Source organism: Leucoraja erinacea, chromosome 3 (assembly GCF_028641065.1).
Source record: "Leucoraja erinacea ecotype New England chromosome 3, Leri_hhj_1, whole genome shotgun sequence".
Classification (NCBI taxonomy): Eukaryota; Metazoa; Chordata; class Chondrichthyes; order Rajiformes; family Rajidae; genus Leucoraja; species Leucoraja erinaceus.
In genome coordinates, this window is record NC_073379.1 from 99,249,153 (window position 1) to 99,271,417 (window position 22,265).

The window sequence follows — 22,265 nt, forward strand, 5'->3', positions numbered from 1 at the left end:
ATAATTTTCCAATGTTCTATAGACTCAGGATCATTTCCTGTGGATTGGATGGTAGCTAATGTTATCCCAGTTTTTAAGAAAGGTGGGAGAGAGAAAACGGAATTATAGACCAGTTAGCATGGCATCGGTGGTGGGGAAGATGCTGGAGTCGATTATAAAAGATGAGATAGACGAACATTTGGACAGCAGTAACAGGATTTGTCCGAGTCAGCATGGATTTACGAAGGGGAAATAATGCTTGACTAATCTTCTGGAATTTTTTGAAGATGTAACTAGGAAAATGGACAAGGGAGATCCAGTGGATGCAGTGTACCTAGACTTTCAGAAAGCATTTGATAAGGTCCCACATAGTAGATTAGTGGGCGAAATTAGGGCACATGGTATTGGGGGGTAGAGTGCTGACATGGATAGAGAAGTGGTTGGCAGACAGGAAACAAAGAATAGTAATTAACGGATCCCTTTCAGAATGGCAGGCAGTGACTAGTGGGATACCGCAAGGCTCGGTGCTGGGACCGCAGCTATTTACAATATACATTAATGATTTGGATGAAGGGATTCAAAGTAACATTAGCAAATTTGCAGATGACACAAAGCTGGGTGGCAGTGTGAACTGTGAGGAGGATGCTATGAGAGTGCAGGGTGACTTGGACAGGTTGGGGGAGTGGGCAGATGCATGGCAGATGAAGTTTAATGCAGATAAATGTGAGGTTATCCACTTTGGTAGCAAAAACTGGAAGGCAGATTACTATCTAAATGGCGTAAAGTTGGGAAAAGGGGAAGTACAATGGGATCTTTGTACATCAGTCTATGAAAGTAAACATGCGGATACAGCAGGCGGTGAAGAAAGCGAATGGCATGTTGGCCTTTATAACAAGAGGGAATCGAATATAGGAGCAAAGAGTCCTTCTGTACAACTGTCCTTCTGCAGTTGTACAGAGCCCTAGTGAAACCACACCTGGAGTATTGTGTACAGTTTTGGTCCTCTAATTTGAGGAAGGACATTCTTGCTATTGAGGGAGTGCAGTGTAGGTTTACAAGGTTAATTCCCGGGATGGTGGGACTGTCATATGCTGAGAGACTGGAGCAGCTGGGCTTGTACACTCTGGAGTTTAGAAGGATGAGAGGTAATCTCATTGAAATATATAAGATTGTTAAGGGTTTGGACACGCTAGAGGCAGGAAACTCGTTCCCAATGTTGGGGGAGTCCAGAACCAGGGTCCACAGTTTAAGAGTAAGGAGTAAGCCATTTAGAACGGTGACAAGGAAACACTTTTTCTCACAGAGAGTGGTGAGTCTGTGGAATTCTCTGCCTCAGAGGGCGGTGGAGACGGGTTCTCTGGATGCTTTCAAGAGGGAGCTAGATAGGGCTCTTAAAAAATAGTGGAGTCGGGGGATATGGGGAGAAGGCATCCTCTCTTTGCCCCTCAATAACCTGGGATAAATTCCATCAGGTCCTGGATATTTATTCATCAATGCTGTTCAAGAGCCCAAACAGCACCTGCTTAATTTTAAATGCCCTTGCATGCTTGCATTCTAAACACCCATTTCATTGTCCTCCATGTCCTTCTCCTTGGTTAAAACAGATGCAAAGTTCTTATTACCTCGCTTTCATTCCTTGACTCCAAGCACAAACTTCTTCTTTATCCTTTGCTATATTTAAGAGGGAGTTAGATGTGGCCCTTGTGGCTAAAGGGATCAGGGGGTATGGAGAGAAGGCAGGTACAGGATACTGAGTTGGATGATCAGCCATGATCATATTGAATGTCGGTGCAGGCTCGAAGGGCTGAATGGCCTACTCCTGCACCTATTTTCTATGTTTCTATGCCCTACATTCTCCACGGTTTTCCTCTTTTTTTAATGTAGGTATGATTTTCATTAATCATACTCGCCAAATAAAAGTAGAATTAAAAACTGGACTTGATAATGATGGTCATGCAGCCACTGGTTGTCATAAAACCCACCTTATAAATGAAGAAATCATTAAAATAGACGACTTCCTGGTTCTTATCATTTGGCTTAACTTTCAAAGTGTATAACGCATAAGCTTTTTCACATATCTTATGCAGAATTACCACTGGTTTGTTGCAGCTTTGTGTATTTGATTTCTGGGCAGAGTCCATATAGCAACCATTAACAGGTGAAAATTTGTCTGGGGCAAGTGGCAATCTGCCATAAAACTTTCAGGAGGCATTTGGCAATGAAAGTTAATTTTTCATTCGGCAGCATCTGGCTATATATTTTTTCCTGAGTTCTGATATCAATCCTTTGGCAGCATGTTTCAATTGGTCATCAGTGAATGAAGAATTGAAGGATTGGCCTTGTGCACTTTCTGATATCTAGCACAAGGCCAGTGCATGGCATGAGAGAATACAAACTATTAAAATGAATGAAATGGACACTTTTTCCAAAGTAATTTTGGAGAATTCATTATTATTAATAAGCTTTCATGGTGTATGTACTTAGTATGATGTTTTGGCCATAATGCAAACGGTCACTATCTACTAACTCGCTGGAGAAGAGTGTTTGTATGAAGGTTTATGTTTCAGTATTGCAATCAGGAAATGTTCTAGACCCAGAATTTAATACTTGTCAGTTTGGTTTAGTTAACTCGCACCTGTTTTACTTTGGATGCAGATCGTCTTCACTTCAAAATAAAGTCCACTACTCTTGGCATTTAAGAGAGGGTTTTCATTACTTATACAGGTCCACCACTGATTTTCTGGCAACTGGTTGTCTAGCCACCCCTTAATCAGGACAAGTTCCCTCAAAAATGTGGTGCCTTGACCAGGTGGCTGATCTCAACCCCATCGGGGCTTGTGCGCCAATTAGCGGGCTAAATTTGCTGCTTGCGGCCAGGGCTCTGGAACTCTGACCTGGCCCCGGAGCCAGCAGATCCATTCCCTTAGCTTCCGTGGCCGATGTATCTCGGTCCGCCCCAAGGCTGTTACGTGGTCTTGCAAAACGGATAATCCAGAAAGGCTCTGGAACCAAGGGTGCTGGAAAATCAGTGGTGGGCATATAGTATTTTGTTTTCAAGCTTTGATGTCATCATGTGCTGCCACGAGTTGAAAGTAAATTTTTATCCTTTTCAGTTGATTAAATGTTGTGCTTTTGATAGATGTGTTCTCAGAAGACAGAAGTAAAACTTTTTTGTCGACATGTCTCCTGGTGAGGCATTGGTTACACTATGGAACTGTATTCCATTAAACACAATACTTCACAGGCACTGCTTTTTGATAGGAATGCACAGAGAGAAGGCAAATTTGTTTTTGTTTATTTTTCAATCAAAAATCATAGACACATGAAACTACAGATGCTATAATCCTGAGTGAAATGCAAAATGCTATAGTTACTCGCAGTTCCTCTAGCATTTTGCTTTTTGTTCAAAAATCATGCTGCCCATATAATTAATGACCACTTGGCTGATATGTTTGATGTAAGGGATATAGAGCTCAAACTAGAACTTGTTTCATTTTCAGGAAAGAAAGAGGATAATTTATGATAGAACTAAATTCTATATTGTATAGAAAGTTTAAATTAAAACTGCCATTAAGACTTAAATAATTGTGTGAGACCTTTGTACTCTATCTGGTTGGGACCTAATTGTTCATCTCTTGAGGAAAGAAACTTATGTGCTTTAACAATCGATGTTCCACGGTTGTTTTTTTCTGTTATTCCTTACTTTTGCTTTTTAGCATTATTTCCAGAATTATTTTTACAAATGTCATCCAGTTTCAATATCTGTTTGTTTTAAGGTCAGAGAACGATAACTGTATTATCTCTCCCACCTCTTATCCATCATTTATGACACCAGTTTATTCTATCAAAAAACAATTAACAATGTTTCGATGCAGTGTACAAGGTTGATCACGGCAACTAAATAGGATATTATTGAAACCTCTGAACAAGTGGAATTACCGAGCTTAAGAAATTACAGCACAGAATTGGGCTATTTTGTCCCTATGAGCTATATTAGGCTATATTTTCCAATGTCCTCTTTTAAATACTCTTTATCTTGATTCATTCTTGTTGGAAAGTTGCATGTTCCACTGACTCCCAATGGTAAAGATGTTTGTTTTGAATTTCTAGTTGGAATTCTGCAGTATCTGTAAATTACGAACTTACTCGTCTAAAGTCTAATACATAGCAGAAATTTCCTGCAACTAAAGATTTGGATGGCAAAGCCAAAGCCGCCAACTTGCTTCCATAACGGCAACTCCATCCCTTTCTCTTAAGGAGATACTGTACAATCAGGTTATAAGTGATCTCGGGTTAAACTTCAGGCGATGCTATCTTGTAACATTGTGCACCCAGATCCTGTCTCGTGTGATCTACTAAAGCACTCGTAAAACTACTAAAAGTATTTTTCTATTTGGCTGGCCCAGCAAGTTCCCAATCAGCCTTGCTAATTTTTTCCTGTAAAAATCTGAGGCCATTCTAAATCCGTGCTGCTATCTTAATTCCAGTTACCTGCTCTATTATATTGCAACTTGATTTTTTAATTTCACACTCTGGTTTTCAAATCCATTATAGACACAAAATGCTGAAGTAACTCAGCGAGACAGGCAGCATCTCTGGAGAGAAGGAATGGGTAATGTTTCAGGTCGAGACCCTTCTTCAGACTGATCTTTTCATGATCCTTTCAAATCCTTTCATGGCCTTAACCTTCTCCCTTTTTTTACATTCCATAAATTCAAACCTCTTGATTATTCTTGAATTTAACTCCACTGTTTGCAGCCTTCAGATGGAACTATCCCATTGCCTCCTCTCCCACTTTTCTCCATTTATGAACCTAGTTCTCCTTTAAAACTCCTTAAAACCTCTTTTACCAAGCCTTTGGTCATCAATCCTATTGTTTCTTTGTATGTTTTAGCATCAAACCTAGTTTGAAAATTCTCAAATAATGCATCTTGGGACATTTTACTGGGTTGAAGGCATTACATCAATATTATGGCGCAGTTTTCTATTGCAAAACATGCCAAAGCATTTCATGTTTATTCTATGAAGTCTCCAGAACTTGAAGACTTAGATCATTCTTTAACATTTTCCTTTTTATAGATTATTTTCAAGTTTGTGACTGGAAATGTCATGTGGTGAAAAGTTGGGCTGATTTGCATTTAGGTTTGGCTCTGCTTGAATATCTGGTTCAATAATATGATTGGATTAAAAATATATTTTAATGAGCTGATCTCTGAAATTATATTGCAGCCTCAAACTTGCTCCATCATAACTGCATTACATAATGTGAATGGCTGGGTTATTTTTGTGACTGGTTGTGAGCATATTCCAGAACTTCTTTTTTTCCCCAATCAGTAAAGGAGAAATGTATCACTTCAGTTCTGAGAGAATTTTGTTGTACCCCATCATCCACTGGGAAGCAGTATTGATAGGAAAATATTTCTTGAAACATGGAGATTTAGTTTAATGGATTTCCTTGTGTAATACGTTTCTCTCCTGTTCATTTATTGATTTTGTTCGCAATTGAAATACGGTCAAGAAAAAGAATGCAGCCCACAATGGAACTTGAATTGCTTTTATCATGAGTTTTGAAGATAAATAGGTACATGTTTAGGTGTTGGACCTATGCATAAATGGGTCATAAAAATACAGGTGGCTGATTGCTATCTCTCTTCTAATTATGTTACCTCTGGTTTGCTAGGCATCTATATATACATCTAAAGACAGTGATATACTTCCATGTGTATACTTCCCCAAAACAGATATTGTATTTTTGTCAGCCCAGCACAGGCCAAGGTAAAAAAGTAGTGTTTTGGACCTGTCTTCACTAGATTAGTAGTTTCTGCCATTTATTTAGTAAATGCGCTATGTTTAATGGGATAAAAATAAATTGAGATGTATTTTGAAGACTGGCAGTCCTCAAAGTGGATATGTCACCCACTGTGGAAGCAATGCATCTGTGCTATTAATAGAAGTAAGGATTGAAATTGTAGAAGTTCTAATGTCAGTCTGGTCAGTCTAATGTCGGTCATGAGCCAATTTATTCAGGTCAAATTGTCATTTGGAAAAAAGGCTGAATAAATGAAACCCAATATGGATGTCCTACAAGTAAAGAGTGATCAATTATCTCAATTGAATTATTGGATTAAATTTGAGCAGGAATAAAATTGTGTTGAAGTAGTGTGCAAGGTTGTCGTAAGGTGCCAGCAGGATATAGATCGATTGGATCATTGTGTGGAGCATAGGCAAAGTGCAAGGTGATGCCTTTTGAGAAGTAGAAATAAGGATAGGACATATACAATAAGTGGCAGGGCACTAAGGAATGGTGGTGAATAGAGAGTCTATAATTCCCTGAAAGTGGCAAAAGGGTATTGAAGAAGACATATTGCATGCTTGTCTTCTTTGGTTGGGGCATAGAATATACATGTTTAGACATTGTTGTAACTTTATAAAACAAGATTTGTATTGCACCTGGTGTATTGTGTGCAATTCAGGTTGCTACACTGTAGGCTATGATTGCGCTGAAGAGAATACAGAGGGAATTCATCAGGATGTTGCCAGGATTGGAGAACTTAAGTTGTGTGGAAAAATTGAAAAGGCTGGGTGTGTTTTCCTGGGAACAAAAGAGGTTGAGAGGTGACAATAGAAACATATGACATTATGAGGTGATTATATGGCTCGATAGTTAAAGTTTTGTCCCATGGTAAGATTATTTAAAAACAAAAGGTCATAGACTAGAGGAAGGAGTTTTAAAGGGCTTCTGAGGGATATTTTTTTTTAACACAGAGTGGTTGATATCGAGAACTCATTGCCAAAGGAGACAGTGACATTGGATAAAATTACTACTTTAAAGCGGCATTAAGACAAACTCTTAGACACAAGGAACTGTGGTTACTGGTTTGCAAGAAAAGACACAATGTACTTGGGTCAGGCAACATTTCTGGAGAATGTGGATAAGTAACTTTTCAGGTCAGGACCCTTCAGACCAAAACATTGCCTATTCATGTTCTCGGGAGATGCTGCCTGACCTGCTGAGTTACTTCAGCACTGTGTTCTTTTCAGACAAACTCTCAAACAGGTAAGGCATGGAAGGGTTGCGTCCTAAGGTCATTGAAATTGGGTTAGTGTAGATGGGTAAAAAGGTCAGCATGGGCTGGGGAGCCTTTTTCCGTGCTGAATTAATTTAGAAGATTCATGAAATGCCATTAATGCCATGTATATGAATGATCATAAACATGATAATGTTGCAAAGTAGCACACAATAGACCTATTAGTAAAATTGAAACCTGTAAGATTACAGCAACTGGTTCGAATATTGGTGAAAAAAAAACAAGGCAGAGAATGAATCTTGGAATGGAGAATAGAATATAATACTTCATTGTCACACGTGACAAGCATAGTGGAAATTCTTTGCTTACATACCCAGAGTATTCAGCGCAAATAGAAGAATGCAGCATTATTCTTTGGAGATTGATATTAAGATTTTAATGATCTGCTCTTTTGATGTACAAAGCAAGTTTGAAGATTGTAGAAAGAAGTGTAATAAACAGTGAGGAAAATATAAAATTAGACTGCAGGTGGGAAGCAGAGCAGAAAAAAAGGTGCAGATGCTGGAAATGTGAAATAAAAGCAAGGCAATTGAAAATGGTTGACAAGTCAAACAGCATCTATGTAAACATAGAAAATAGGTGCAGGTCATTTGGCCCTGCGAACCTGCACCACCATTCATTGTGATCATGGCTGATCATCCACAATCAATAACCCGTGCCTGCCTTCTCACAATATCGCTTGATTCCGCTAGCCCCTAGAGCTCCAACTAACTCTCTTTTAAATTCATCCAGTGAATTGGCCTCTACTGCTTTCTGTGGCACAGAATTCCACAAATTCACAACTCTGGGTGAAATTTTCTTTTCTCATCTCTGTTTTAAATGGCCTCCCCTTTATTCTTTGACTGTGGGCCCTGGTTGTGGACTCCCCCAACATTGGGAACATTTTTCCTGCATCTAACTTGTCCAGTCCTTTTATAATTGTATACGTCTCTATAAGATCCCCTCTCATCCATGGAAAGGAGAACAAAGTTGGTGACTTGCAGACAGCCGAGAAGCCCTTCTGCAATTACATTAGAGTTCACTAGAGAGGTCGGGATGCATTTTACCCCCACAGTGAGTTGGCTCTAGACAATCCAGTAAGCACTTGAAGGGAGAAACATAAATCAAAGGGCTAAGAGCAGAATTGCTGGCTCTACCAAGGAACTTGTGTTGGTCCTGGGTGCGGAATGGCTGCTTTGTGTGGTCTTTGAATATGCAATTGATCTCGGGATGTTTCTATCAATAATACATTGTTGAACTAATCCCTGGATATGGCTTTGGTTCTACTCTGGTTCTGAGATGACTGGTGAGGCAGCAATGATAACCACAGAATCTTCCATGGGAGGTGTGGGTGGTACCTAATTGAACAAGCAGATTGGAAGATTGGGCTGTACTCCTGCGAATACTGGGCTTCTGTGTGTTCCAGACCAATGAACTTGGGGTTCTTCTCCCACCCCAAATGCTCTCTCTCCATTTTGAGGGTCTTGGGTTTGGGATTCCCATAAACGGGTAGAGATGTTGCATTTCCTTTAAAGGAGGTTTTGAGTCCACATCCTTGAACCTTTTCTTTTCAATATCTCATGACAGAACATGGAATAAACTATTTCAAGAGTTGCTGTTGGTATTTGAATGATATGGCCTGCTCAGTAGAGTTAACTTCAGTGTTGTTAGGGCTTCACCATTGGGGATGTTGGAGAAACAGTACCAGTCGGTCTGGAGTTTGCAATGATGGTCTTGATTGTGTTGTCTCCACCAATGGTGGACAGTCACGGGTAATTGAAATTTTCGAAGCATTTATGAGAGCTCTAGGATACTACATTTTGTACAAGGTTTGCCAAGTTCAAACACGCTTATCCTGAGTTGACCAAAAACTGCGGGTACAGAGAAGGTGATGGCAAAATTCATCATTGGTATCTGCCTTTGCTTAAGCTGATAGTTGTACCACATTCTTCAGGATCTGGCTGTGCATCTTTGATGTTACGGGACATTGTTGTAGAGCAGGTGGAGGTGGTATAGGATCTTTTTGTATTGTGGGTATGGTATTTGGGTCCATCCTCTTGTATGTTTCAGGGAATGAGTTGAAATTTCCTCAGAGTTTAGCCTTCAATCATGCTCCAGCATCATGTGCAGACTGATGAATAAAATTAGAATTACCAAAGTTTTGGAGTATAGGTGCTATAGATTGAACAATTACTCGAAGCTTGTTGAAAATGATATGCAGCATTATGCAGGGCTTTTTAAAAAAAAAAAAAAAAAAAAATCAAAATCAAGTTTATTCAGAGTGAAAACATATAGACTAAACAAGAACTGTGCATAAAAAAATTCTGACATTCTCCGAGGCTATACACATTAATTTGCGTCGTATTGAAATGTTCAAATATATTTTACCTGCCACTCTTGCACTCATGTGGCCCCCTGGGGTGATATCCATCCTCATTTGAGGGGCGTCTCCAACACACCTTGCCCCCCCCCCCCAATGTGTAGAATTAGTGACTTTGGTACAAACTCATGGCATATAGGTATTAGACATTTCTGATACAGAGGGTATGACAAACTAGTATCCAATCATCTGAGTCCTTCTGGTGAATTACAACAGCAGTCACATGATCCCCTTCTCTGGCCTCATTTTACAACCTTCGTTTGCTGTGGTTTAACTTATTTATTTTATTTCAACAAAGCAAAACCCCAGTAGGCTCAATTATCAAAGTACTACTCGAAATATAAGATGCATATGTAATACAATGATCACACAAGTCATACACACTTTCCATACCAAGAAGAAAGATATTTCTATAAATTTAAACAAGGTCTAATGTTTACGTCTGAAGAAGGGTTTCGGCCCGAAACGTTGCCTATCTTCTTCGCTCCATAGATGCTGCTGCACCCGCTGAGTTTCTCCAGCATTATTGTGTACCTAATGTTTACAATCCTACTTAGATACAATACATTTCATAAATGGTTTCACTACAATTTTACACAGTTTAAAATACTATTACCTATGTATTAAAAACATTAATTAAGAGTTTGCCGAATTACACAGCTTCTAAGTTAAATTCAAAACCCACACACGCCTCCCAACTCCAAGCATACATGGGTCGTAAATCTGTCAACTTAATTGATATGTGTTTTGTGCCAGGATACAGTTTCATTCTAACTTGCAGCCACTCCTTTTCCTGCTATCCCTGGGAGATGGATTTCCAATCTCATCTGCAAGGCCTTTTACAAATATTACAGAACAAGGGGAACATTTACAACTTCAGATCATTACCTCAAAAATACAGCTTCTTCGTTGACTTTCTATGAACAGGTCCCAAATCCATCAATCTGATTCTTCCTCTTCAAGCATCCATCCCTTATTTCAACCTCATTATAATTGAACATAGCCAAAGCTAACCACAGAGTCTATTATCTCTCAGCCTTGAATTTTGTAAGAGGCCCCATTCAGCAATCCATTCTTCAACACAAAGTTATATCAAATACAATTTCCTCCAGTGTTATAAAGCAATAAACTAAGCTATGCAGGTTCAGATTAACGTTTCTATGTTTTGATTCATCTCTTCCTTGTATGTGTTTCTTTGTACTTTTTTTCTTTAGGTGACATGTGTTTCTGAAAACCTTAAGCTTTTCTCTTGCAAATTACCTAGCTTATATAAAAGTCACCATCCGAGCACTTCTATTATATAATATTTCCTCAAGTGCATCCCTCAGCAGGTAGCGGGCCAGTCGGCAACATTCCCTGCCGAGCATCTCACTCTGCTGGGAGGTCAACAAAGTTTGGGCAGACCAAAGAGTGTCTTTCACCGAGTTGATGACCTTCCAGCAGTATTTGATGTCCGTCTCTGAACGTGTCTCTGGGAACAGTCTGTATATCAGAGTCCTATGTTATGGAGCTGTTTGGGATAAACCGCGACAGGGACCCTTGCAATCTTCTCCAGACTATGCAAATCCATACTCTGTGAAGAGGTGGGCAACAGTCTCCTCTCCATAGCAAACATTCCATGGACAGCATGCGCTGGTTCCGATGGTGCAGGAAGGATCTGATTGGGAAGGCTCACCGCCAACCAAGCTTGGGGAACCACGCCACAGGATTCATGGAGTCATTTCCCTGCAGTGCCTGAACATTGACACTGGGCTTCTCTGTGATAGGCTGTGCTGCGAGCCAGTTGTTAGGAACATTGCATGCATTCCACCATAAAGCAAGTGTAAGGTAGAGATTACATTTTTAGGCAGATAAATTTGAGTTGTGTTCTCTACATTTCCCCTGGTTTCTTCCAAGATGCTATTGGTTTTAATGTCATATGTACCGAGGTACAATGAAAAGCTTTTGTTTGCATCCTATACAATTAAATCAGGTAATAATATACATAGTGCAATCAAGCTATACACAAGGACAACAGATAGTGCAAAGAAGAAAATACCAGAGTGCAGAATATAGTTTTACAGTATTGTAGTGCAGTAGTTATAAATCCTGCAATGATGGTAGATTGGAAGAATAGGACTACCTCCTAACTTATGGGTGCACTGTTCAGTAGCCTGATGCCTCTTCAGTCTGGAGGTACATGCTTTCAAGTTTTTGAGAGGGAAGAAGAGAGAATGACTGGGGTGAAAACGGTCCTTGATTACTTACATTGGCTGCTTTCCTGTGGCTGTGTGAGATGTAGGTGGAATTGATGGTGAGGAATCTGGTCTGTGAAATAGGTGCTTGTTATGGTGTATTCAAGGCAGTCCATACACTGGACTCTGTGGTTCCTGTTGACTTGTAGTCGACAGGTTGTCTGTGAAGTGCTATCAAAGAGATACATTTGTGTGTTCCTAGATAGCTTCAGCATTGATTTTCTCCCCTGGCTATGTTTCAGTCGACACTGATGTTTTGAAATCGGGTTAATGGAGAGAATGAAATGGACTTGAGGTGTTGATCAGTCCAGCAGTTATTGGCCGCCATCCTGCTGTGAATGCTGCAGTTTCTCACTTGGAAGCTAATAGGTGCCAGTGCTTGGGTAAGTATGTTGTCTTGAGGTCACACTTGTTTCATAACCGTATTCCAAATAATTTGTAAGGAGAACACCCGCATGAAGTTGTCCTTCACTATTCATTCCTGGCCAACGTTACCTTGCCAGAGAATTGTGTGTTCAATCTTGGCACTGAAGTCTCCCAGATGGATCAGTTTGTGATCCATCTGTGATGTAGGTTGGGGTTCATACCTCTGCAGAATTGGCCCAGACTTGATTATGCATCAAAATATACTGTAAATAGCCACAGAAAGAAGAAAATCAATGCTTAGTTGGGCCACTATTATTTTACTAATTTGTAATGCTTGCAAAAATATAAACGCATTGTCATAATGAAAACTTTTAGTAAGTAAAGATTGAATAGTGTCAGATTTGTACAACACACAAAAAACAGGCCCTTTGACACACCAGATTCAGATTCACGTTTATTGTCACATGCACCAATTAAGGTACAGTGATATTTGAGTTAACATGCAGCCAAACAATTAAAAGAATACAATATAATTAAAAAGAACGATAGAACATAAACATCCACCACAGTGATTACTGTGATGAAAGGCAATAAAGTGCAGCCAGTCTTCCTCCTTTTGTTCACCCGTGTTTGGGGCCTTGACCCTCCGCAGTCACAGCTACGGACGGCCCGATGTACAGGCCCTCTCGTTGGGATGATCGAAGCTCCGACGTCGGGTCGGATGGAACACACTTCGCGGCTTGGAGTGCCCGAATCGGCCACTTTCTTACCGGAGACCGCGACTTCTCAATAGTATAGGCCGCAGGCAGGCCAGCGGTCGGAGCTCTTCTCCGGAGATCCCCGGCAAGGGATCCCTGGCTCTGGGATGGTAAAGTCCGCTCCACACCTGCTGCTAGAAGCTCCGCAGACCCGCGGCTTCACGATGTTAAAGTCAGCAGGCCGGCCGTCGGAGCCTTTCTTCTGGCTCTGTGATGTTAAAGTCCACGCCGTGCCTGCTGCTGAAGCTCTGGGCCAGTCTCTGGGAAAGGCCGCACCAATCCAAGTTGTTAGGCCGCGAGAGAGGGCGAAAATGCGACTAGGAGAAAAGTCGTATCTCTGCCGAGGTGAGTGACTGGAAACGGTTTCCCCCATTTCCCCCTCCCACCACCCCCACATAAAAACATACAGAGAGACATTAGCACATACATTTAGACATACTAAAAAAACAACAAAAAAGTCGACATGACTGACAAACTGCTGGGGAGGCTGCTGCGCACGGTGCCACCAGATGACGAGGTGTCTATGCTCACCATTTTGTTCATCTACATTAATCTGATTTGCTCACATCTTTCAATGCTTTGCCTAAATTAACTACATAATTAATACACAGTAATTGTATTTGCTTTCAGCACATTCTCTGGCAGCAGGTTTCAGACATCAACTACTTCATGTAAAACAGAAAATAAAAAATGCCCTTTAAACTTCCTTCCTCTCTTAATCCTATGCTTGTTTTTGAAATTCTTTGTGTGGGAAAAATATTCTGACTGTCCACCCTATGACTCTTATTTTATGTACCAGTATTTGATCGCTATTTGTGGTAATACATTCCATTCTATGTCAGCAATGCAGATTTTAGGCAGCAGACAGTCTATAATGACTGCAGCAAGGCCTTTGATAAGTTTCTGCATGGTAGGTTGCTCTTGAAGATTAGACCGCATGGGATTCAGGGAGACGTAGCCAATTGGATACATAATTGATTCGATGGTTAATAAAAACTGTGATGGTGGAAGGTTTTTTCGGATTATAGATTGTGACCAGAGGTGGGCTGGGTCCTTTTTTGTCATCTACATTAACAATTAAGATGAGTGACCATGATACCATCTATTTTAGTATCACCTGCAAAGTTACTAATCACAACTTGATTGAGAACGTACAAGATTGAGAATGTACAAGTTGTGATTAGTAACTTTGCAGGTGATACTAAAATAGATGGTATCATGGAAAGTAGATATTTCTTAAGCACTACATTGGAATCTTGATTAACTGCATAAATGGGCTGGCAGATGTAGTTTAGCATAGAACAGTACTGCACAGCAATACTCTTGAGCCCACAATGTATGTGCCAAACATGATGCCAAACTGAACTAATTTCCTCCACCTGCATGAGATCCATATTCATGTGACTATCGTAAAAACTGCTTAGGTGTCACTGTTATATCTGCTTCCACCCCTGGTAGAGCATTCTAGGCACCCACTGCTCTCTTTATAAAAATAAAAAAATAAAAAAAAATTAAAAAAACCATCCCTGCACATATCCTTCAATTTTTTTCCATCTGATGTTAACGTTATGCCCTCCAACCTTTGACATTTCCAGCCAGGGAAACGGGTTTTAACTGTATAACCATATAACAATTACAGCACGGAAACAGGCCATCTCGGCCCTACAAGTCCGTGCCGAACAAATTTTTTTTTTCCCCTTAGTCCCACCTGCCTGCACTCATACCATAACCCTCCATTCCCTTCTCATCCATATGCCTATCCAATTTATTTTTAAATGATACCAATGAACCTGTCTCCACCACTTCCACTGGAAGCTCATTCCACACCGCTACCACTCTCTGAGTAAAGAAGTATGTATGCTTTATCTATGCCTCTTAATTGTTTTTATAATTCTATCAGACCTCCCCTCAACCTCCAATACTCCAGAGAAAATCATGCAAGTTTGTCCCATCTCCTTTACAGGGAATATCCTCTAATCTAGGCTGTATTCTGGTAAAGCTCTTCCGAACAGTCTCCAAAGTGTCCACATCCTTCCAGTAATGGGGTGACCAAAACTGCTCATAATATTCCATATGCGGCCTTTATAAAGCTGTAAGTTGTCTTTGTAGCTCCTATATTCAATGCCTCGACTAATAACTCAAATAAATGTAAGTGTTGCATTTTGGGAAATTAAACAAAAGTACTGTGTTAACAGTGATCACTGTGAGGGTCCTTGGGGTACGAGTACATAGTTCCCTGAGAGTGTTTAGGAAGAAACTGCAGATGCTGGTTTAAACTGAAGATAGACACAAAAAGCAGGAGTAACTCAGCAGGTCAGGCATCATCTCTGGACAAAAGGAATGAGTAACATTTTCAGAGATCCTTCTTCATACTGAACGTCAAGAGCACAGCATAGCAATCTGTGGTGTGAATTTGGGGAATGGTCTGGAACAGGAGATAAAACTTAGCACAAACATAATTCAGTTTAAAAAGATGTACAAAAACACTTTTTTTAAAGGATATTGGGATGAGGATAGGTGATTGTGAGTGGGAGATTTGTTAAACTGATTGTATTGGGAAGGGTGATTATAGAGTGATGGGTTGTATATATGACTAAGATACTGTATAGTATATGAGGGTTTTTTCTTTTTTTTCTTTTTTTCTCTCTCTGTATGGCTTTGTAAATATTTGATTAGTGTATAAATGTAAACAATTTGGTGTACATATAGCTGCTGATGTACATATGGTGTACATATAGCTGCTAAATTTGTAAAAGATAATTATAAGCAGTTGAATAAGGGGTGGGAATTAATAAGCTTTGGCTTCTTCCTGCTCCTTTTCGGATACATACTATTTCATTTATTTATAGATATTGTTTATGACATTTTATAAATATTCTTGTTTTGTTTTTTGTATGCTGTTTCACACTTGCTTTTTATTCTTTTATTCTGTTCGAAATAAAGAATCAAATAAATAAATAAATAAAAAAGAGTGAGGTAGACGAGTGATCTAGACGGTGATATGGAGAGTTATAGAACGAATGAAAGATATGCAAAATAGTAACCATGATCAGGGAAACTGTCCATTGTTAGCTGTGGGTTAGGTGTTACGAGTTATACAGACAAAACTCACCAGGATAACAATGAAATTAGTACAACGACTAGGGTGGGGGAAGGACAGAGAGAGGGAATGCAAGGGTTACTTGAAGTTGGAGAAATCATATTTTATCGCTGGATTGTAAGTTGCTCAAGCAGAATGCGTTTGCGTTTGCGTTTGACCTCACTCTGACAGCGGAGGAGGCACGGGACAAAAAGGTCAGAATAGGAAGGGGAGTGAGTGTTTGGCAACCGGCAGATCACCGAGTGAAGGTGTTCAACGAAACGATCGCCCAGTTTAAGTTTGGTCTTGTCAATGTATAAGTCAAGTCAAGTTTATTTGTCATGTACACATACGAGATGTGCAGTGAAATGAAAGTGGCAATGCTTGCAGACTTTTGTGCAAAAGACAAACAACCAAACCACCAAACAAATTATAAACACAATCATAACACACATATTCTTTTACATAATAAATAATGGAAGGAAAGACGTTCAGTAGAGGTAGTCCCTGGTGAGATGGACGTTTACAGTCCGAATGGCCTCTGGGAAGAAACTCATTCTCAACCTCTCCGTTCTCACCGCATGGCAACGGAGGCGTTTGTCTGACCGTAGCAGCTGGAACAGTCCGTTGAAGGGGTGGAAGGGGTCTCCCATGATTTTATTGGCTCTGGAGTTGCACCTCCTGTTGTATAGTTCCTGCAGGGGGGCGAGTAAAGTTCCCATAGTGCGTTCGGCCGTACGCACTACTCTCTGCAGAACATTCTTGTCCTTGGCAGAGCAATTTCCAAACCAGATGGTAATATTTCCAGACAAGATGCTTTCCACCGCCGCTGCGTAGAAGCACTGGAGGATCCTCGGAGACACTCTGAATTTCCTCAATTGCCTGAGGTGGTAAAGGCGCTGCCTTGCCTTACTCACGAGTGCTGATGCGTGTGATGCCCATGTCATATCCTCGGAGATGTGGACTCCCAGATATTTAAAACAGTTCACCCTATCCACAGGATCCCCATTTATCCTCAATGGAGTGTACGTCCTCGGATGATGTGCCCTCCTAAAGTCCATGATCAGCTCCTTCGTTTTTTTTGATGTTCAAGAGGAAGCTGTTATCCTGGCACCAGAGTGCTAGATCAGCCACCTCCTCCCGGTAGGCCCTCTCATTGTTGTCTGAGATCAGGCCCACCACCACAGTGTCGTCAGCAAACTTAATTATTGAGTTGGAGCTGAACCTAGCCACACAGTCATGTGTGTACAGGGAGTACAATAGGGGGCTGAGGACGCAACCCTGGGGCGATCCTGTGCTCAGGGTGAGGGACTTCGATGTATTGCCTCCCATCTTGACTACCTGGGGCCTGGCGGTGAGAAAGTCCAGGACCCAGGCACACAGGGAGGTGTTGAGCCCCAATTCCATTAGCTTCCCGGCCAGTCTGGTGGGGACTATCGTGTTGAAGGCTGAACTGTAGTCTATGAACAGCATCCTCACGTAGCCCCCCTTCTGGCTGTCCAGATGGGAGAGAGCGGTGTGCAAGACCTGGGAGACAGCATCGTCCGTGGATCTGTTCGGACGGTATGCGAACTGCAACGGGTCCATGTTCCGAAGGAGGAAGGCGCAGATGTGATTCTTCACCAGCCTCTCAAAGCATTTCATGACTACCGAGGTAAGAGTCCACACTTAGAAAAACAATACTGCTTATAATTATCTTATACAACGTCTCCCGGGCTTTTTCGGTTGCCAAATGACAGTTTAGGTGGTCATTTAAGACGGCTTGCATGACGCGTGCGATAATGTGCTCGGACGAAGTGCGTAGTTACCAGTCGGATTATGCTCAATGAAGCATTCGCATATTATTTCTGCTTCAAATAAAGTCACCAAATAAAGGATGTATGTGTTAAAAAAAAAAATGTATTGTGTTTATGTGTGTTCTTTTGCATTGTACCGCTGCTGGCAAATTCATTGCACTTGCACTTTATGTGCACGTGTCGAATTAAACTGATATTGAAGTAAACTGATATTGATATTGACCAACTAAACATTCACCAATCAATACGTGATATATACCACAATGACATGCAGCAAAATTATAACACAGTATCTCAACTCTTTTTACACGTTGCAATGAATGCAATTTCTATTATTTCTTTCCATTTCCAAACAAAAATGTGGTTGGATTATTCAGCATATGATCAACCTCGGTGAGACCAAGCGCAGGATTGGCGATCGCTTTGCACAACACCTACACTCAGTTCGCAATACCCAACCTGATCTCCCGGTGGCTCAGCACTTCACCTCCCCCTCCCATTCCGAATCCGACCTTTCTGTCCTGGGCCTCCTCCATGGCCAGAGTGAGGCCCACCGTAAATTGGAGGAGCAGCACCTCGTATTTCGCTTGGGCAGTTTACACCCCAGCGGTATGAATATTGACCTCCAATTTCAGGTAGTCCCTGCTTTCTCCTCCACTTCCCAGTCCTCTCTCAGCCCACTGTCTCCGCCTCTTCCTTTCTTCTTCCCAAACCCGCCCCCCACCCTCACATCAGTCTGAAGAAGGATCTCGACCCGAAACGTCGCCTATTTCCTTTGCTCCATAGATGCTGCCTCACCCGCTGAGTTTCTCCAGCGTTTTTGTCTACCCATTCACACAAGTTCTGTTATCCCACTTTCCTCACCCACTCCCTACACATTACGGGCAATTTTACAGAGATAAGTTAACCTACAAAGCCAATGCATCTTTTGGAAGTGGGAGGAAACCCAGGCGCTTGCAGGGAGAATGTGCAAATTCAACACAGACAGTGCCCGAGGACAGGATCGAACACAGATCCCTGGCGTGTGAGGCAGCAAGTCCACCAGCTGTGCCATTATATTTTGTTTTCTAACACACAAAACATTATACGTTGATAACCTTGGTTACTTTAAAAAAAAGAAACTATCCATTTTCAGTCTTAAATCTCTAAGTGACGTTATGTCCCCCTTAACAGCTACTGAATGTTTTAATTCAGTTCAAGACTATGTTGCAGTACATTGACCATAAAGTTGCTGCCTAAAAGTGCCAGAGACCCGGAATTGATCCTGAATATGGGTACTGTCTGTATGGAGTTTGCTCCTTTTCCCTTTGATCGTATGGGTTTTCTCCTGGTGGTCTTGTTTCCTTCCATATTCCAAAGGTGTGCAGGAACCTTTTTCAGATCCAACGCAAAGCTTAATAGTTTCCTTTTGTCCAGAGATTCTGCCTGACCTGTTGAGCTACTGCACCTTTTTGCGTCTATCTTCAGTTTAAACCAGCATCCGCAGTTCCTTCCGACAAATACGATAGAACTTTATTAATCCCAGGTCTCTCTGTCTCACACTCTCACACTGTTATATATAAATATACACCTTTTTCTCGTTTATAACATTGTTTACAGAGTACTACGCTTACATATTCTGTTGTGCTGCTGCAAGTAAGGATTTCATTGTTCTAACTGGGACGTGAGAGAATAAAACACTCTTGACTTGCGTCGCTAATGTGTGGGATAGAACTAGTGTACAGGTGACCAGTGGTCGGCGTGGACCCGGTGAGCCGATGGACCTGTTTCCACGCTGCATCTTTAAATTAAACTAAAAACACTAAAACTAGAGGAAATCTAAAGAAGGGTCTCTACCCGAAATGTCACCCAATTTCTTCTATCCAGAGATGCTGGCTGCTCCATGGAGTTCCCCCGCACAATTAAAGCATGGAATAGTCTTCACCCTATCATAGTTACTCAACCAGACGCAACTAAATTTAAGATGGCTCTTTTCCCCAAGAACCCTTTTTGCTTAAGTCCAAGTCAAGAGACTTTTATTGTCATGTGTTCCACATAGGACAATGAAATTCTTGCTTGCTGCAGCACAAGAGAATATGTAAACATAATACAGAACAGGAGATAAAAGCAGTGTGTCTATATACCATAGACCATATATATATATACACGCTATAAATAAACAGATAAAATGCAATAGGCTGTTATTTTTCAGAGTGTGGAGTTTGGTGGTGGAGGGTCCACCAGTTTAAATTCCATTTGGAATATTTTTGGAGGACCAGGAAACTAAGAAAAAAGAGTTACTCCAGGGAGAGATAGAGAGGGGGGCCCCGCTCAGAGTTGTGCGATAGGTGTCCCGGGTGCTTGCCAAGCCGGGCAAAATGGCACAGCTTTTAGGTTGCCCGGCGGGATTTTAGGTTGCCATTGGCACCCGGACAATCGTTAATTTTGAGCCCTGTGAGATTAGAGGAGGTGCAAGTGAACCACTGCCGAACTTGAAAGGACTGTATGGGACCCTGAAAGTGTTGCCACACATAGACAGGGTGGCTTAGGTGGTGTTTAAGAAGGAACTGCAGATGCTGGAGAATCGAAGGTACACAAAAAAGCTGGGGAAACTCAGCGGGTGCAGCAGCATCTATGGAGCGAAGGAAATGGGCAACGTTTCGGGCCGAACCCCTTCTTCAGACTGATCGGGGGCGGGGGTGGGCGGGGACAAGAAAGGAAAAAGGAGGAGGAGCCCAAAGGCTGGGGGATGGGAGGAGACAGCAGGGGGACTGAGGAAGGGGAGGAGACAGCAAGGACTAAGAAAATTGGGAGAATTCGATGTTCATGCCCCCAGGATGCAGACTCCCCAAACGGAATACGAGGTGCTGTTCCTCCAATTTCCGGTGCTGCTCACTGTGGCCATGGAGGAGACCCAGGACAGAGAGGTCGGAGACGGAGTGGGAGGGGGAGTTGAAGTGCTGAGCCACCGGGAGGTCAGCTTGGTTATTGCGGACCGAGCGGAGGTGTTCGGTGAAACGATCGCCCAACCTCCGCTTGGTCTCACCGATATAGATCTGCTGACATCTAGAGCAGCGGACGCAATAGATGAGGTTGGAAGAGATGCAGGTAAACCTCTGTCGCACCTGGAACGATTGCTTGGGTCCTTGAACGGAGTCGAGGGGGGAGGTAAAGGGACAAGTGTTGCATCTCTTGCGGTTGCAAGGGAAAGTGCCCGGGGAGGGGGTGGTACGAGAGGGAAGGGAAGAATTGACAAGGGAGTTATGGAGGGAGCGGTCTTTGCGGAAGGCAGATATGGGGGGAGATGTGAAGATGTGGCGAGTGGTGGGGTCACGTTGGAGGTGGCGAAACTGACGGAGGATTACTTTTTGTATGTGACGGCTGGTGGGGTGAAAGGTGAGGACTAGGGGGACTCGGCCCTTGTTGCAAGTGGGGGGATGGGGGAGAGAGAGCAGTGTTGCGGGGTATGGAAGAGACCCTGGTGCGAGCCTCATTTATGGTGGAGGAGGGGAACCCCCGTTCCCTGAATAATGAGGACATTTCAGATGTCCTGGTGTGGAACGCCTCATCCGTGGAGCAGATGCGGCGTAGACGGAGGAATTGGGAGTAGGGGATGGAGTCCTTACAGGAAGCAGGGTGGGAAGAAGTGTAGTCCAGATAGCCATGGGAGTCAGTGGGTTTATAGTGTGTGGCTTAGGTGGTGTTTGGAATTCTGGCTTTAATCAGTAAAGCTATTGAGTATAGATGTTGGAATGTTCTATTGCAGTTTTTCCAGGCATTGGTGAGGCCAAACCTGGAGTATTGTGTTCCATATTAGTTTTCCTTTCTTTCAAAATCTTTTTATGAATTTTTTTCATTAAAAAAAAAAAATAATGATAAACATAACAGTGATGTTGATACATAGGGATCAGGACTACATTAACAACAAGTATAACCTAAGTATGAGTCCAGTGTCAAAATACACATTGGGTATAGACCTCCTGGTCTCTATGTAAACATAGTTAAGTGTTTAAAAAATAACTTGTATATATAAAAACAAAAAGAGAAAAAGAAAAAGAGAAAAACAAAACCCCCTAAACTAAAATAAGCAAAACAAAATCTGGGCTGCAAAGAATTTCAACAATTTAGGTCCCTGTTTGTTGTCAAGTCCATTCCACCGTATAAAGGTAAGAGAATTATTCTAACAGTTGGAGAGGGAACAATTTATGTCATGTGAAAATATTGAATAAAGCTCCCCAAGTCCTATCAAATTTAACCAAGGGTTCAACAATGTCACTCCTAATTTTTTCTAAATTTAAACATGATATTGTTTCAGAGTACCAATGGAATGTGGTAGGAGGATTAGAGTCTATTCCATTTAAATAAAATAGATCTTCTGGCAATTAATGTAGTAAAAGCAATCAACCGTTGGGCAGAATGGGACAGATGAGTAGAATCTAACATTGCTAGCCCAAAAATTGCAGTAATAGGATGAGGTTGTAAATCAATACTGAAAACTACAGAAATACAGGTGCACAACCTTTTATCCGACAGCCTTGGGACCAGACACTTTTCGTAATTCTGAATTTGTCGGCCTTCGGAATGGAAATTTTTTAGCGTAGATTTTAATGGCTGGCTCAGTGGTAGA

The 22,265-nt window shown here is 41.6% G+C and overlaps 1 protein-coding gene and 1 long non-coding RNA gene across 7 annotated transcripts in view; both read left to right on the forward strand.

Moving 5' to 3' along the window:
- chd1 (chromodomain helicase DNA binding protein 1) overlaps positions 1 to 22,265 on the forward strand; it is a 142,507-nt gene that overhangs the window by 5,699 nt on the left and 114,543 nt on the right. The window contains exon 2 of one of the 6 annotated variants that reach the window (XM_055633277.1): positions 11,903 to 12,043. The exons of the other annotated variants lie outside the window; for them this stretch is intronic. The gene's annotated coding sequence lies outside the window, so the exon portion shown is untranslated. The remainder of the gene's footprint in view (positions 1 to 11,902; positions 12,044 to 22,265) is intronic. 6 annotated transcript variants of the gene reach the window in all.
- LOC129695868 (uncharacterized) lies at positions 12,050 to 15,753 on the forward strand. The gene is made up of 2 exons (XR_008723240.1): positions 12,050 to 13,825; positions 13,980 to 15,753. It is a non-coding gene; the product is annotated as an uncharacterized LOC129695868 (long non-coding RNA).